Source organism: Pleurodeles waltl, chromosome 4_1 (genome assembly GCF_031143425.1).
Source record: "Pleurodeles waltl isolate 20211129_DDA chromosome 4_1, aPleWal1.hap1.20221129, whole genome shotgun sequence".
Lineage (NCBI taxonomy): Eukaryota > Metazoa > Chordata > Amphibia > Caudata > Salamandridae > Pleurodeles > Pleurodeles waltl.
Genome location: NC_090442.1, coordinates 983,033,927 through 983,050,532, shown reverse-complemented (window position 1 = coordinate 983,050,532; position 16,606 = coordinate 983,033,927).

Here is a 16,606-nt window from a genome sequence, read left to right as displayed (position 1 = left end):
CTATTCTCTTCATTAACAGAATTTCCAGCACTGGCCCAGAGAGGATAGTCAAAAGAAAGATTACTAGTTATTTTTCTATGTGCTACACTCTGAGCCAACATAATATGTGCAAGCGTAGTGCTCTGCTGCCCTCTGGTGGTATTTTGTTAAACAAAATGGTACAGTGAGACCGATAATGACAGAAGAGGAAAGAATCTCAGAACACAGATGTAGCAGTAGAGATGCATGACTTAATATGTGATGAGTGGCACACAGTCTGATTCCAGGAAACATGAGGCTATTTATTATAGCCTGAAGTCAACAGATGGTAAAGAGATCAGAATTTGTTTTCAAAATCCAAAAGGTGCAGTTGTAGATGTATTTTGCAAAATGCAACGTATAAAAAGTGATTGGTCTAATCTTAGTTAAGAAAATTATGCGTAAAAAAGAGCCTGCAAGTTCGGCAGCAGCACAGAAGTTGCGAGCTCTAAAGGAAAACAAGACTTTGGCCATCATTATGCGTTTGGCGGTCTGGGGACCGCCAAACCCACGGTATCAGTTGGACCGCCGCATTCCTGGCTGTCCAACCGCCAAATTATGATCCTGGCGGTCAGACCACCAGAGGACCTCTGCCACCACCAGGATCATGGATCCCGACAGAGTGGCGGCGGTAGGAGTGGTCATCAGCCATGGCGGCAATGAGTTCAGTGCCACCGTGCTCATCACGAGTCCATGGAGAGGCTAGGACAAAGCCAGTGCTGGGGGCCGCATGGGGGGCCCTGCACTGCCCATGCCTTTGGCGCCCTGCTAATTACAATCTGACTGTCTGCCAGCCTTTTCATGGTGGTTTCACTGCCATGAAAAGGCTGGCGGAGAACAGGTGCTCAATTACGAGCCGGCGCCAATGCTGCTGTTACTTTCCCACTGGGCTGACTAGCGGAAACCTTGGTTCCCGCCCGCCAGCCCAGCAGGAAAGTCATAATGGGGCTGGCAGGGAGGTCGCCACTACAGTGGGGGCCACCCTGTCGGGAGTTTGGCAGATGGGTGTTCCCATCTGCCAAACTTATATTCAGGGCCTGGGTCCTAACTATAACTACCTAGTGGTGACCGCCACTAGGTGTGTGTGTGTATATATATATATATATATATATATATATAGTATGAAATTTAAAAACAAAAGAAATACATTTGTTTAGTAAAATAATACTCAAAAAATTAAATAAAGAAATAACTAAATTATAAATAATATAAAATAAGTACAATACATTTTTGCAAAAATTTAAAGAAGTTTGAATATATCAAACAATTCAAAAATAATATATTACAAAATACACAACATATAAATTGTAGAATTTAATAATTAATGTAAAATTCCATTAAACAACATAATCCATAAAAATTAAAATTTCATTCACAAACACATCATTAAAGTCAATATCACTCAAAACTGTACTAAATTAACTAAAAACATTAAACTACAATCAAAATATACTGTAAAACAAAACAAAAATCGCAAAAATATATTTGAAAACCAAATGACAAAACAACAAAAATTAAAATTAAAACATATGGACAATTCACAACTATAATAGAAAAAACGATACCAATGAATGAAAATTAATATATCTCCAACAAATATGAACTATAGTTTAAATGCTACAACCAAAGTAAAAAATATTTACAAAATGAAAATAAATATCAAACAGACAATTGTATGCCATTAAAATAAAAATTTAACCAAAAACATAACCAAAACAAAATTACACTTCAAATTCCTCACATAAAAAAATAAAAAAAATGAAGTCACTTTTCAGAAATAAAATGTACCACTCCTTCTTGAACCGACAAGACAGTTGGAAAAGTTTTGCAAAGAATAAGGGGCCAGATGTGTGAAGTTATTGAGTGGTTTCAAGGGCTGCAATTCGGTAAATCACAGGATTTGCAACTGCAATATGGCTTGTACAGATGTACTAAACCCATTTAGCTATTCGGTAACATGTTATGGAATCACCAAATAGTTTAGGAATTCATTAGGAATCTCTACTTGGAAGGGGCATGTTCAGAGTATCCCTTCCAAACAGAGATATTCCTTATGGTATGGATTCATGTTTTGCAACCAAATTCAGGTAGAAAAACAGTAATACTTTACCACCAATTCAAAATTGGTTGCAATACATTCGCAAATGGAAAGGGTTCCCTATGGGAACCCGTACCCTTCGAGAATGTTGAAAAGCATATTTTTAAGAGGAGCCAGCGGTACCATGGACCACTGACTCCTCTTAAAAAATAAATGGTAAACATTTTTTTTTTTTCAAACACATCCCTTTTTCTCTTAAGGAATACAGGCTGCATTAAAAAAAAAGTTAACTATGTTTAAATGCAAACACAGGTATGGTGGCCTGCTGACCACAGCATGGCCGCATCCCTGTGAAGGCTATTATTCCTAATGGGTGGCAAACTACGACCTACCTCAGATATAGTAAAAAGGTAAGTCAATTTGGGACCCACCAGGAATTGGTAATTTTAAGGTAAAAGTTTTAAAATTAGGAATAGTGATTTCCTAATTATGATTTAGAGAAATTTGCAAGTAGAACTCTATTTCCAGAACTTGCATATGTGGCTTATAATTTACTATTTCCACTCAAACCTAAGCTGCCAAAGGGAAAGCATTGCACTTTTGAGGGGTCAGATTTACTATTCCCACTCCTATCTAAGTAACAGGAGAAAAAACATTGGGCACTGGACAGGCCAGATTTACTATTCCCAGTACAGTCTAAGCAACAGTAGGGAAGTGTTGGATTATGGAGGCATCAGATTTACTATCCTCACTCCAATATAAGCAACCGTAGGGAATTAGTTGGGCTGTGGGGGTGTCATAATTATTAATCCCACTCCAACCTAAGCAACACTGGTGAAGATTGGCTATTTCTCCTCCAACCTTATTAACAGTAGGGAATGCACTGGAGTTTAGAGTGTCGGATTAACTACTCTCACTCAGTGGTCTCACAAATGTCTTGTGCAAACTGCCCCTCAGAGTGGAGAATGAACAAGTCCAGTACAAACCTCAAATTGAGGAAATCTAAAATATTCATATGGTGGCAAGACAAAGACCATGGAGACCACCAGGAGCAGAGAAAACCCACTGCTGGGAATTTGAATTCAAGGCTTCTAAGAAAGTTGATATTTCATTGTAACCTCACTTGACTCCGCACTGAGAACTGCGTTTCAGGCTTCATGTCCTCATTTGCTGAAGATGAAGGAAAGACATCTCCGGCCATCACAGAGAAGAGCACGAAAATGTAAGAATTCTCTGTGTGCCTGCGATACATGAGTCGAAGCAGAGGAAATTGTCTCCTTGGCACTGAGTGGAATTGTCTTGATATCATGTAGTTTCCAGCTCTGGATCATGTGGAGGAAAGTCACAATCAGGTTGGGAGGGGATTAGCCCAGAGGAGATCCCCAGACCAACTAAAACAGGGGACACACAGCCCAGCATGCCCACATTCCTCAACTTTTAACATAACAGTGAAAGAAAAAAGGTCCTCTCTGGAGGCTAATAGGTCCAGTGCCAGTGCTTGGAAGAAACTCCAGGTTTTGTATATGATCTTCATCACAAGTAAGAACTACAAAGAGCATGGGGACTTCTGCCCCAGTGACTCAGACCTATCATTCACCATGCCCAGGAGATAGAAAGCCATAAGGAGAGAAGGTTCATCTCTGTTGTTATGCCTTCTCCCACCGATTTTTGCCAGCACAAAACATTGAAATATCTACAAACACAAAAAGCCTTCTTTAATAAGAAGTCATAAGTGTCTGGAAGGGTTGGGAGAAAGGGCTTTTTGCCAAAACCTATGTTTTTTTGTGCTGTTCCGTGCCAGCAAACCCCTCTTTGCATAAGTTACTGAGGGTGAGACAAAGCAGTTTTGGGCCTGCTTCAGGGGCAACACTCAGAGCAAAACAGCTCTTGCGCACAGTAGCTGATCGTTGCTGCTGTTTGCAGCAATTTCAGATGCTTTTCTTCATGTGAGCACCAGAGTGAATCTTTAGTAAATCAGGGTTTTAGGGGCTGATTAAGAGCCCCTAGTACCTCTTTGCACCACATTACCATCATTTGTTTTATGCTAATGTGGCCCAATGAGGCTAAAATTGTCGGGCCAAATTTACAAAGTGGAGCAATGCATGCTTTGCACCACTCTGTAACCTTTTGCACTACATTATGCCTTCTCCAGGCATAATGTATGCAAAGGGGATATCCCCCGTTAGGGGGGCTGAAAAAATGTCGCAAAGAAATCTAAAGATTTTTTTGCGTCATTCATCTCAGCACTTTTAATGCCTGCTCAGAGCAGGGGTTAAAAGGAGGCATGCAATTGTTTTCAATGGGCCTCAATGGGCTTTGCGGGGTTAGCGTCAAAGATTTTTAAGCTAGTCCTGCAAAGCTTTGAACTAGCGTCAAAAATATGATGCTAGTTCCTCTAACTACCGCCATGGTGCTCTGTATCTTAGATACGGCACACACATGGTGGTGTTAGGGGGACGATAAAGGGCGCTAGAATAGTGCCACTGCAGTGGGTGCAGCGCCACTTTTCTTAAATCTGGGCCTTAGTATCTTAACATGGTGGGGAATGGTGGAGTCACACTAGTAAGCAGTTGCATTAGCCCAGTTAACTGAAGACCGTGGTGATCTGGGACTGGCTGGCTGCATAGAAAGTAACTAACTGATCGTTTATCCTAATATTTAACATCTATAATCTGGCTTCCACTTAGGTGGTTGTAATTAGATTGTGCTCGAAGGGATCTGTGTTCTGGGGTAGGTGACTAAGGGCCAGATGTAGAAAGGCTTTTGCACCTCGCAAACAGCGAAAATCGCTTTTTGCGAGGCGCAAAAGCCACATTGCGATGCCCATTACCATTTTGCGAGTCGGTAACCTGGTTACCGACTTGCAGAATGGGACTGCGAGTCGCAAATAGGAAGGGGTGTTCCCCTTACTATTTGCGAGTCGCAGCGCAATGTGGGATTGCTTTGTGACCGCGAACGCGGTCGCAAAGCAATCGCAGTTACCACCAGTGTCACACTGGTGGTAACCCATTCGCAAAAGGGAAGGGGTCCCCATGCGACTCCTTCCCCTTTGTGAATGCCCTTGAAAACATTTTTTCAGAACAGGCAGTGGTCCTATGGACCAATGCCTGCTCTGAATAAATGAAACTGAAACGTTTCATTTTTTTATTTTGTAATGCATCTCGTTTTCCTTTATGGAAAACGGGCTGCATTACAACAACAAAAAACTGCTTTATTTAAAAGCAGGCACAGACATGGTGGTCTGCTGTCTCCAGCAGGCCACCATCCCTGTGAGTGCTGCGACTCGCAAGGGGGTCGCAAATTGCGACCCACCTCATTAATATTAATGAGGTGGTCCATTGCGACCCACCTCATTAATATTAATGAGGTGGTCCTTTGCGACCCCCTTGCGACTCGCAGATGGTGTCCGGCATTGCGACTTGCAATTTGCGAGTCGCAATGCCGGAAATTCGTACATCTGGCCCTAAATGTCAGAAGGAAACATGATAAAGGAGGTCAGTGGAGAGGGGATTCAATGCAGATGAGAAGTAGATAATCGCACTCCTAGAGAGTTAAGCGTAAGGGAGCAGTGCCATCTAGAGTCTAGTGTCAAAAAGCCAGGCGACAATGTGACGGTAGGAACAGGAAAATATTTTTGCGTCACCCAAATTATACATAAAATGAGAGATTGAAGGAGAAAATGATGCCTCCAAGGGTAGCACTGAGTAGCCAGAAAATGATAAGCTAGTAAAACTCGTGAGAGCAATCAAGAAATCTAAGAAAGAGCATGTGGGGGCGTAAGAAGAAAACAAATGAAAGTTTTTTCTATCTTTGATGCCAAGCTGGCATGGGCTAGGAGCATGATGGAGTAGCTGACATTTTAAATGCAGCCAAGCAGTTTAGGGGATGCAGAACAGAGGCTTGATTGTATTGTGTGAAAATAAGGAAGTTGGAAAAGTGCACGAGTGCCTTTTCCCTTGAATGGAATGTACATGATTGCTAATGAAGAGAATTAAGGGCGAGATGTAGCAACAAACCAAATTGCGACTTGCAATTTGCGAGTCCGTGCGACTCGCAAATTGCAAGTCGCAATTTGCTATGCAGAAAGGTGTCTCAGACACCTTCTGCAACTCGCAATGGGGTCGCAGAGACCCACCTCATTAATATTAATGAGGTGGGTCGCAGTTTGCGACCCCATTGCGAGTATGGGCACTCACGGCGATGGTGGCCTGCTGGAGTCAGCAGACCACCATGTCCGTGACTGCTTTTTAATAAAGCAGTTTTTTTTTTTCCATCTGCAGCCCGTTTTCCTTAAAGGAAAACGAGCTACACTTGGGAAAAAAACCCGAAACCTTTAGTTTTTTTTTTTTTCAGGGCAGGCAGTGGTCCATTGGACCACTGCCTGCTCTGAAAAAATATATTTTTTTCCAGTCACAAAGGGGAAGGGGTCCCATGGGGACCCCTTCCCGTTTGCGACTGGGTTACCATCCACTTCAAGTGGATGGTAACTGCGATTTCATTTGCCACCGCTTTCGCGGTGGCAAATGAAATTGAATAGCATTGCAAAATGCATTTCTGCATAGCAAAGGGGCTTTTGCGCCTCCCAAACGGCGTTTTTCGCCGTTTGCGACTCGCAAACCCTTTGCTACTAAGTATGTTGAAAGAGGATAGATAATGGGTGCGCTTAGGTTGGCGTCAAGAGTGGGAGCAGAGGCCAGACATACTGGAAATGTAGGAGCGAACAAAGAAACTGTTGGGATTGAAAAGGGCCGCAGCCTTGCTCTGGAGAGCATGGCGCCCCGCCTCAGGGTCCTCATAGCAAGCTCATTACGTTTTTGTACATTAACCTGAGCAGACATGACAATCATGCTTGCCCGTGGAGGTTTTTTGTGACAAATAATATAACCCAGAGAAGGCACTGTGATCTAGAGGACTGCACCAAGTCAACCCTTTGGGCTGTTGAAGACTGACATTGTGGCCACAACAGATTTTAATGGTAGGACAGCGTTTTGTAGCTGTTGCCCACCACAGAGAGTTGCCTACTGGCCTCTTCCATGCTTTGAAATAATCTGCAAGCCCCCTGCGACTTGTCATTCCCTCCATCCATGTATCATATGAATCACACATTTGCGTGTACCTCGTGTGGTCAGTACACTGTTGCATCAAGTGTGTCTTTTACATGTGGATGATCACACAGGAATCCATGTTGACATCATGCATTGGAGTGGTACTTCAAATGGGGGCCTGGAGAGAGCCCACACAGAAAGCGAGAATTACAAGACTTCTCAGTACTTCTGAAACCCTTTGAAATGGATCAAATATGAGAGAATGGACAATAGGAGAAATGCGGCATTTTTTGAACTGTGTGAAACACAAATGTACTTTATTCTTTCCTAGATGTGTTACCCACACGAGAATAAGTAGGAAAGCTTCATCTTTTGGGCCTTTGTTTTGGGTCTTTCCTGAGAGGAGGCTCCATCCCATCACCTTGCTGACATTGTATCAAAGACCGTGTCTGGACCACTCTGGGAGGGATACAAAAGGGCAGGAACTCCCTATAACTGGTCATTGAGCAGGGCCTTTAGAATACACGAGCCCTATATTCAGAATTAGTATGTATGTCCAGCCAGTGTGCCAAGATTTCTCTACCAGAATCTGGAATCTCACAGCAGAGGTGACCAAGAAGTTCTTTTGTTTTTCAGAGTTGAGTCATGGGCTGCCTACTCCCCTTGCCAGGTTTTGGACCAGAAATCAGGGGAATATAACAGCCTGCCAAGAGAGGCTTTCTTAAGGCTTGCCTTGAAGGAAGAAGCTGATGGGCAGGTTAGGCGAGGAGTTGTTGGACGCAGTACCAGAATATCATCATCAAAATACATACTTCTTGTGTTTTAATTATTGTTTACAAACATATCACCTCATTGGAGGTAGTAATGTAGAATCAACACCCAACGGTATGATTTTTTGTAAACAATATTTAGACCACAGTGTTTATGTTAGCCAATATTTATGTATTCAGTATTCTGACATATAACCCATTGGAGGTGCTTTGCACAAGGAAGGCACTGCCTAGAAGAGGAAGACTGTAGAGGAACTGAAGCAGCACAATCTGAAACTGCTTGCTGCAACTTGGGGAAGGATATGCATTGCTCAGCTGGAAGCTGAGACGTGGAAGACCCAGGGATCCACACAGTGTCTTCTGATGCAGGACTGCCCATAACTGCATAACGCTCATGGAAACTGAGGGACACATTTATACTCTGTTTGTGCCGGATTAGCGTCATTTTTTGGGGGGCAACTCTGGCGTAAACTTAACTCCATATTTATACTTTGACCCTAGACCCGTCTAGCGCCAAATTTATGGAGTTTGAGTCATTTTGTTACCATGGAAACCTACCTTGCGTTAATGAGATGCAAGGTAGGCGTTCCAGGGCAAAAAATGACTCTAAGGCCTTTGCGCCTTATTTATACTCCTCTGCAAAAAAAGTCATTTTGTGTGACTGGGCGCCTTCTTTGAGAATTGTGTAATAATAACCTTTTGCAGTTACCTACAGTGGCCTTAATGTAGCACTAGCCTTTCTTTTCTCAACAAGGGAAGAAAGAAAAGGGAAGAATGTATGTTCTCAAACATGCGTGATTGCTTGATGCCATGATTCAATATGGCCTTGTTTCAACTTCTTTTTATAGAACCTGCATCTGTAGAAGTATCTAGAAGGTTTGGTACCAAGAGATTGTTGAATCCTTTAGACACCTTTTCTATTATTAGCAGGATCTCTACAAAGAATGTCGTTAGTGAGTGAGGCTGGTACTAAAGTTGCTTGTTCTCATCATCTTTTTATGATAGTTTATTAGTTTCTGTCTTTAGCTCCCCAAACATTGCTGCTTGAATGGTTGAAGTGGGATGGTAATCCAACTACTGTCAGGATGGCTAGCAAGGTTCCATGAGGGGTAGATGGATGGCAAACTTTCAGGATATCTACTTAAAACGAGCAAAAAACTTTTATACAATGAAGCTAAATTGGAATAATTTACATATCCAATGGCCATTCAGTGCTAGACATGCTTGTATCTCCTTGCCTTCCTCTTGCAGTGCTTTTTAGGTCCAGCTACAGTTTATGTCATCAAAGCACACAAATACACAGAGCGGGCTTTTGGATCAGCACACTTCAGACATTGCTTGTTTGATGGTCGCTGCATTAAAATAGCGACAAAGTGATGGCCCTAGATCCCCGTCCGGGCCTTCAGGGATCCTCCATCATGGTTGAATGTGCACATATCCAAATCTATTACAGTAGTGGTGCACTGCCATCCACAATACATGTCCATCCATCAGTAGCACCCAAATAAATTGTAAAACGCAATGATAGTCCTACTTTTGAACAAAATGGCATCTCTTTTTGTCAGGCTTACTTCTGTTGTAATACTTTTTTAAATTTTAATTCCTGTGAAGAGCGTTACATTAGAAAACAGTGCAATTAAATGGAATTGTTGCACATGTAATTTTAAAGTAGTTATAGTGGTAACCTAGCATAACCTTAAAATGTGGTTAACAGGAAAAATTGACAATAGCACTCTAGAGTAAAACAGCATATTTGTCTGTTGGACTATGTTTCGAGCAAACTGAAAGAGTTTGTGATGAAATTTAGAGTTCTCTGTCTTGTTTGGAAGACCTTATGTCATCTGTTCCAAAATGGCGATAGTCCAAGTTTGGAGGAAAACGACTGGTAGTGGCAGGTGGAACTGTCACCATGCTTCTTTGGGGGATACCACCAAATTAGATATATTCAAATATACAATGAAAAGGGGGTACTATGTTGAGACTAGTTTCTAGTTCTGGGTTGGGCAACAAGTTTGTATTTGCAGGGGTAAGGTTTACTTATGTTATTGTTCGATCCACACCATTGGCTATGGGCAAGGGGAACGAGTGAAAATATACCCCTCTCGCACGTGGACAAGGTGTAGAAGGAAATGTACAGCCTACCCCTAACTTCGGCAAGATGTGGGTAGGAAATGAGATGCTCCCTACTCTTGGGTGAGAACTGCTGTTCATTTTTAATGGCCTCTAGTTTGGCAGGAGTAGGAGAAGTATCTTATACATCAACCCACTTTTGCCATTGACAGTGTGGCATGAGGTGCCTTTACCAGCCAAGGGCATAATATTTTATTCCAGAGGGTAAAGCCACCTAATCATTGCAAAAAGGTAGGATTTTTCAGTCTTTCTCCCATGCCATACCCAAGAGCATGGATGTATATTGTTCACCTTTCTTGCCCAAAGGCGGGGTGCGATTTAACCCTACCCACACCCCTAGAGAGAGGTAGGGGATACAATATAACAAAATTAAGAGGGTTAGATGCAAGCTATCCTGCTCCACCGTGGCTTGCCAAATGTTGAAGAAGGAGCAGCAGAGCAGCTCAGCGTGGTACTAGCGCCTTGTACAAAGTTAAGTGACATAGGCTTAATTTCAGATTAGCCCAAAGTCTGCGTCTACATTAATTCCCTTCCCAGGAGACACCATGGCCTATTCACCAGTCCTGTAGATCACAGAAGCCCTGCACATAGATTCTCCAGCTGCGGCTGGGCTTGGGGTGCATGGCTCCAAAACCATGGCCAATGCCAGGATAGCATTGAGTTTCCGTGTGGTCAGCTGGGTCCAGGAGATGGACCTGACCTTCTCTCTACTCGGGCTCTGTGCCTGGAGCGGCTTTATTGTAGTGTTAGATCCCAGAAATAGCACTACTTGTGAAGCCTTCCTAGTTCATGAGAAACAACACATTAGAGGATGGGGAAGCTGTTTAAGTCCACTGTGTCTACTCTGTGTGAGAGTAAAGCACAGTGGAAAAATGCAGGCACTGTTATGTGACTGCGGCCTCCCCAGCGAACCAATTTAGGAGGCAGGAGTCGAGTTGCACACTGGCCTTTCTTGCAGCAACTGAAGGACATAGCAGGCACCATAGTCCACTGCATCTATATGAGGAGGAGGAGCAAACTGTATAAACACCCAGAGTGACTCTGGTGGTTTGGAATTGCCAGAGTTAAGTGTATTTCATCCTAAACTGCGACCTCAGATAAACTGAGACTTCTGACTGATCTTTACAGTCATCTAAATTGGTTGTGCTTTAGGTTGTTATCTTTGGTCACAGCTGAAGTTTTGTATCGTTCCTGAAGCTATTGGAGGACTGGCACTGTTTCATCGCTGTGGATCTCTGACCGGGCTGTCAGCTGTCACCAGTGGGTCCTAGCACTGGTTTCGACTTATATGATAATTCACAGGGAGTCCCTATATTTTTGTCCTCAAATAGTTTTCCTACCTATTGCATTTTAGCCAATGCTACAGATCCAATTTTCCATAAAAGACACTGTTTGCCACTAAAAGGCTACAAAACCTCAGTGGGGAAACCTGAAACCACTCCTATGTGAAACCCAGTATCCCTTAAGAACCCTCTCAGGGTTTGGCCCAATTTACTGTGCCTAGGTACCATCCAAAATTATCTAAATGTGTCATCCACTAATATTAAAAGATAGTAAATCAATGGTAACACCACATGAGCCATCTTGCATCACATGCCTAGAGTGGCTCAGAATGTGGGTCACCCAAGCTGTGTGCAGTGCTATGGATCCTGCTCTCCATCTCGTGATAGGGGAGGGAGGGTGTCATCTCAAAGGGTGGGTGACCGCCCAAGCACCCTTTTAAAGGCAGGCTTAGAAGTTTCTGGGACTCAGTGAGGGTACTCTGCACCAGACTATTTGAGTATGATGGCCACTTGGGGGGGGACAAAGGAGGAAACACTGTAGTCTCTAAAAGTGCCCCCTTAATGAGGCCGTAAGGCCCAGCAGCAAAGACTCTATTCGCCTCTCTCGTGTCCTCATGGGGTGGAAAGTGAAGCCACTCTTCTCTGAGGGGTTTGTGCCTGTAGCCATGAGAAGTGCCACATGCTGCCTCAGCTTGTGTCCGCACTCCCTTTCGATGTGTGCGTGCCTAACAAATGACACTGCAGCTAGGAGGACGGAATAGACACAGCTTTTGCCACTTCTGTCACATAGAGCAGCCAGCCCTCTATTATGAAGCATTGCCACGTGTCCACTAAAAGCGCTACCAAACAGTTATATTCAATCATATCATACACTTTTGAAAACTGGTCCAAAATATTTCAGCGTACAGTTACTGCCCTTTACCCACCAGGAACAAGCCCATGCTCCTCAAGACAAGGTCATCCCCACTTTCTATTTGGCCTGATAACACATTGTCAAGCCGTTCCTGCGCTGTATCGCCCCTTGATCTTGGAATATCAATTCCATATTCTCTTTCATTCTTGGACTGCCCCATTATCCTCTCATCCCCATATGACTTGATCTTCCAAGCAGACCAGCAATATGTGTTTTACTGTTATAACACTCAATACTCATTCCCACATTTACTATCCATTTCAGGGGCAACAGTGCAACTCAGTTTAATGCTGCGCAAACAGGCATGTGCAACGACTTGCCTGGCATGATCACTATTGCCGAGCTTTAGTAAAGGTGGGCATGGATGTTCTGAATGTTGGCCAAGGCTTCCATGAACTAAGTTAAAACACTGGCAGCTGTGCCTCATACAGGTTGTTTGCTATCCATGTTCAACAATGACTTGAGAATACTAGGCAAAGTTCTAGTGTTCCCAAAGCAAACTCTTCCTCCTGCAGTAGTTCATGGGAACTAGACGGAATACTTACTAGACTTAGCACCTTGGTTAAATTTATGTCGCTCTTCATATTATGGTTATAGTTAAGGACAAGTTATCTCTTGCAGGTGTAGCCTGTTTAGATGATGTGAAGGCCTCTGATCAACTGGGATCCAAGGGCGGAACAAAAGTCCCTGCCGCCGTATGATGTAAGGGCCCCCACTATTCATGAGGATCTCCATTCAGCTTAAGGCCCATGAATATCAGTGAAGCACAGGAATGTCAGGGTCTGCAATTCATTCTGCAGAAGGCCTCATCATTTTATCTTACGCGACTGAACGGATGGATATTATTTATGCAAACAGTAGAAAAATTCACTGTGGCCACAGATATTTGGAGGGTCTGGCTGCTATTTAATGAACCAGCTGTCCAGTTCAAGAAGGGAAAAAAACATCTAAAGCAAGGGAAAAGCAAAGGGGCTTGAGTTAGAGGCAGCCACTGTCCCATCCGTTGTGCTTCGTTGTTAGTTTGCTTTCTGTGGAAGGAACAAATTAATTTTAGGATATACTGTACTTAGAGAGGCAACTCATCTGGTGTTAAGTAATAAGGGCTGCATAGGCGCTCGCACAGTGCTGTACAATTTTGTGCTGTGTCTACAGGCTTTTATAATTGTAAGTAAATCAACACAAGGCTTTGAGTAGTGTGATAGCAAGCACAGCACCTTCTAAATAACTCCCATAGTGCCCTTCCACATGGACAAGATTTTAATATCTGTTAAAGATGTCTGTGAAGTGACCTGGGGCCAGATGTAGTAAGATTCTGAATTGCGACTCGCAAATTGCGAGTCAGACTGACTCGCAATTTGCAAGTCGCAATTCAGAATGTACACCATCTGCGACTCGCAAGGGGGTCGCAAAGGCCCAACTCATTAATATTAATGAGTTGGGTCGCAATTTGCGACCCCCTTGAGACTTGCCGCACTCACAGGGATGGGGGCCTGCTGGAGACAGCAGACCACCATGTCTGTGACTGCTTTTAAATAAAGCAGTTTTTGTTTTTTGTAATGCAGCCCATTTTCCTTAAAGGAAAACGAGATGCATTACAAAACTAACAAATTAAACGTTTTTGTTTCTTTTTTTCAGAGCAGGCAGTGGTCCATAGGACCACTGCCTGCTCTGAAAAAATGTTTTCAATGCCATTCACAAAGGGGAAGGGGTCCCATGGGGACCCCTTCCATTTTGCAAATGGCTAGCACCCAGCACCCATTTGAAATGGGTGCTAACTGCGATTGTTTTGTGACCGCGTTTGCGGTCACAAAACAATACAGCATCGCGCTGCGACTCGCAGTTAGGAAGGGGAACACCCAGCAGTCAGATAATCTTCCCCCATAATGTTTTCATTTTCATTTTAATGGAAAGAGTGAACTGCCATAAATGAGTGGTTCATGCACCTTGCCAAACTCACAGTTCAGCCTCCTTACTTAGGTGAGGGGTGAAGCGCCAGAAATCCAGTACTGAAACGTCAGCTGGCTCTGCCCTCAAAAACCTTTGACGTAGAAGCCTGTCTGTTACAGGGCCTAGGCTGTCTGCCAGACCCTATGGCAGCCTGTAAGTGTCCAGTGTTTGGGAACCAGCGTACAGAGTACAGGTGCCCCCACTGGAGTAATGGAATTAGCAATCAGCTACAGACCTACCCATTGGCCACAGCTAGAGGCACATTCTGTTAGCCTTCATGTAGCGCAGCCCAGCAAGCCACCTTTTTGTGCTGCGATGCGTGAAAGGGCAGGAATGCACCATACTTAAAATAATATGATGCATTCCTGTCCTTTCCTTGTTCTGGTGTTTTTTTGGCTGCCTAGCGCTAACACAGGCACCCTTTTCTTGTGGTGCAAGGGTATCTGCTTTGCAAACAGGATTGTTTTTGTGCAGGAAGCAACAGGGAACAATCCTCTGGGGCTGGGGGGAGAAATAAAGATATTTCTCCTCATTACCCCTCCCCTGGGAGGCATAGCATTTTGATGCATTCCCAGGTTTATCAGTATTTTTAAATTTGGGAACGCGCCAGAACCCGTGGGTGGTTGCAAGGGTACACTCACGCTCCACACATGAAACACCTCCCTGGAGCAGAGTAACGCAATGCAGTGATTTGCGCTGTAATGCTTTACTCTAGATTTACTAGTCACTTGGGGCTGCGCAAGGTGGCTGTGCATGGCTTGATAAATCTAACTTAAGAGTTGCCTCACTCTTGTGCCCCTTTGCCTGGCACAAGGGTGACACAGCTCTTTCATAAATATGCCTCCCAATGTTTACAAACAACAGTTTTGGAGGGCGAACAAGGCAGGTGGCTACAGGTCTGGGCCAGAGAGATGCAAGAGAGAAAACACCCCTTCTTGTACGTGATGCAGTAAACAGCAATAAACAATACTGCCTGCTGAAGAAAAAAATAAACAAATTCTGGAAATCAACTCTGCTGGCAGTAAATCTAAACATTAACTGCTTATTATGATACTGTCAAGAAGTAGGTGGTTTAGAGAGAAAAAGTACATACGTACTTTATGTATCAATGTACCTGATACATAATACCATGAATATCAAAAGAAAAGGTCCTTTACAAGCACATTTTAATTGTTACTGCCTTTCTTGGTCGTTCGTCTGAACAGAGTCTTCTTCACGTGTCAAAGCAAAACAGGCCTAGATTAGAAGACAGACGTTCTCTGTGCCAAAATCTGGACTTTACTCCCATTTGCCATTCGCCTAGAGCCCAAATTTACATTTCAGAAAACCCCAAATTTTGGCTTTGTCCTTTCAAGTAATATGTGGTCATAAGTATTTGCTCTATGGTCTGTGTTGGAAAATGTCTGTCTCAGAAGGGTCCCCTCAAACTTTTTGCCTTCCTCCTCTTCTTTTTCTGACCTCGTTTTCACTGGCTTTAGGACTGTGGACAACAGTGCTAAAGTGCATGTGCTCTCTCCCTAAAACATGGTAACATTGTCTCATACCCATTTGGCATATCTAATTTACTAGTAAGTCCATAGTAAAGCGCTCTACATGTGCCCAGGGCATGAAAATTACATACCGTTAGTGGATGTGCAGCACTGTTTGTGCCACCTACATAAGTAGCCCCTTATCCATGTCTCAGGCCTGCCATTGCAAGGCCTGTGCGTGCAGTTTCACTGTTGCTTCGACTTGGCATTTAAAACTACTTTCCAAGCCTTAAACTCCGCTTTTTTCCACATATAAGTCACCCCTAAGGTAGACCCTAGGTAACCCATAGGGAAAGGTGCTATGTAAGTAAAAGGAAGGACATGTACTTATGCGTTTTACATGTCCTGGAAGTGGAAAACCACTAGGTCGTTTTCCACTACTGTGAGGCCTGCTCCTCTCATAGCCTAGCATTAGAACTGCCCACATATACTTTTGAATGGTAGATTCTGATCTGGAAGGAGTAGCCAGGTCATATTTAGGTTGGCCAGACTGGTAATAGAAAATTCTGCTTACTGGTGAAGTTGGATTTAATATTACTATTTTGGAAATGCCACTTTTAGAAAGAGGGCAGTTCTCTGCACTTACTACCATCTGTGCCTTACACCCTGTCTCCAATGCACGTCTGGTCTGTGTTGGTTGACAGCTCCCCTTGTGCATTCCACCCAGACAGCCATAAACACAGGACACTCAGTCACATCTGCATTCATCTGCATACTGAATGGGTCTCCCTTGGCAGGAATGGTGGAGCGGTTTGCTCTTACATTTCAAAGGCCAGTGGCCTGCCCTCACACAAAGGACTGATAACCCCCCAAAGGGATCCTGGCAGACAGGGCCGCGGTGAAAGGGGAACTTGTGCACTTCAAAACCACTCTTTGATGTTTCCCCCACTTCAAAGGCATTTTTGGGTATATAAACTGGGTCTCTGACCCCAC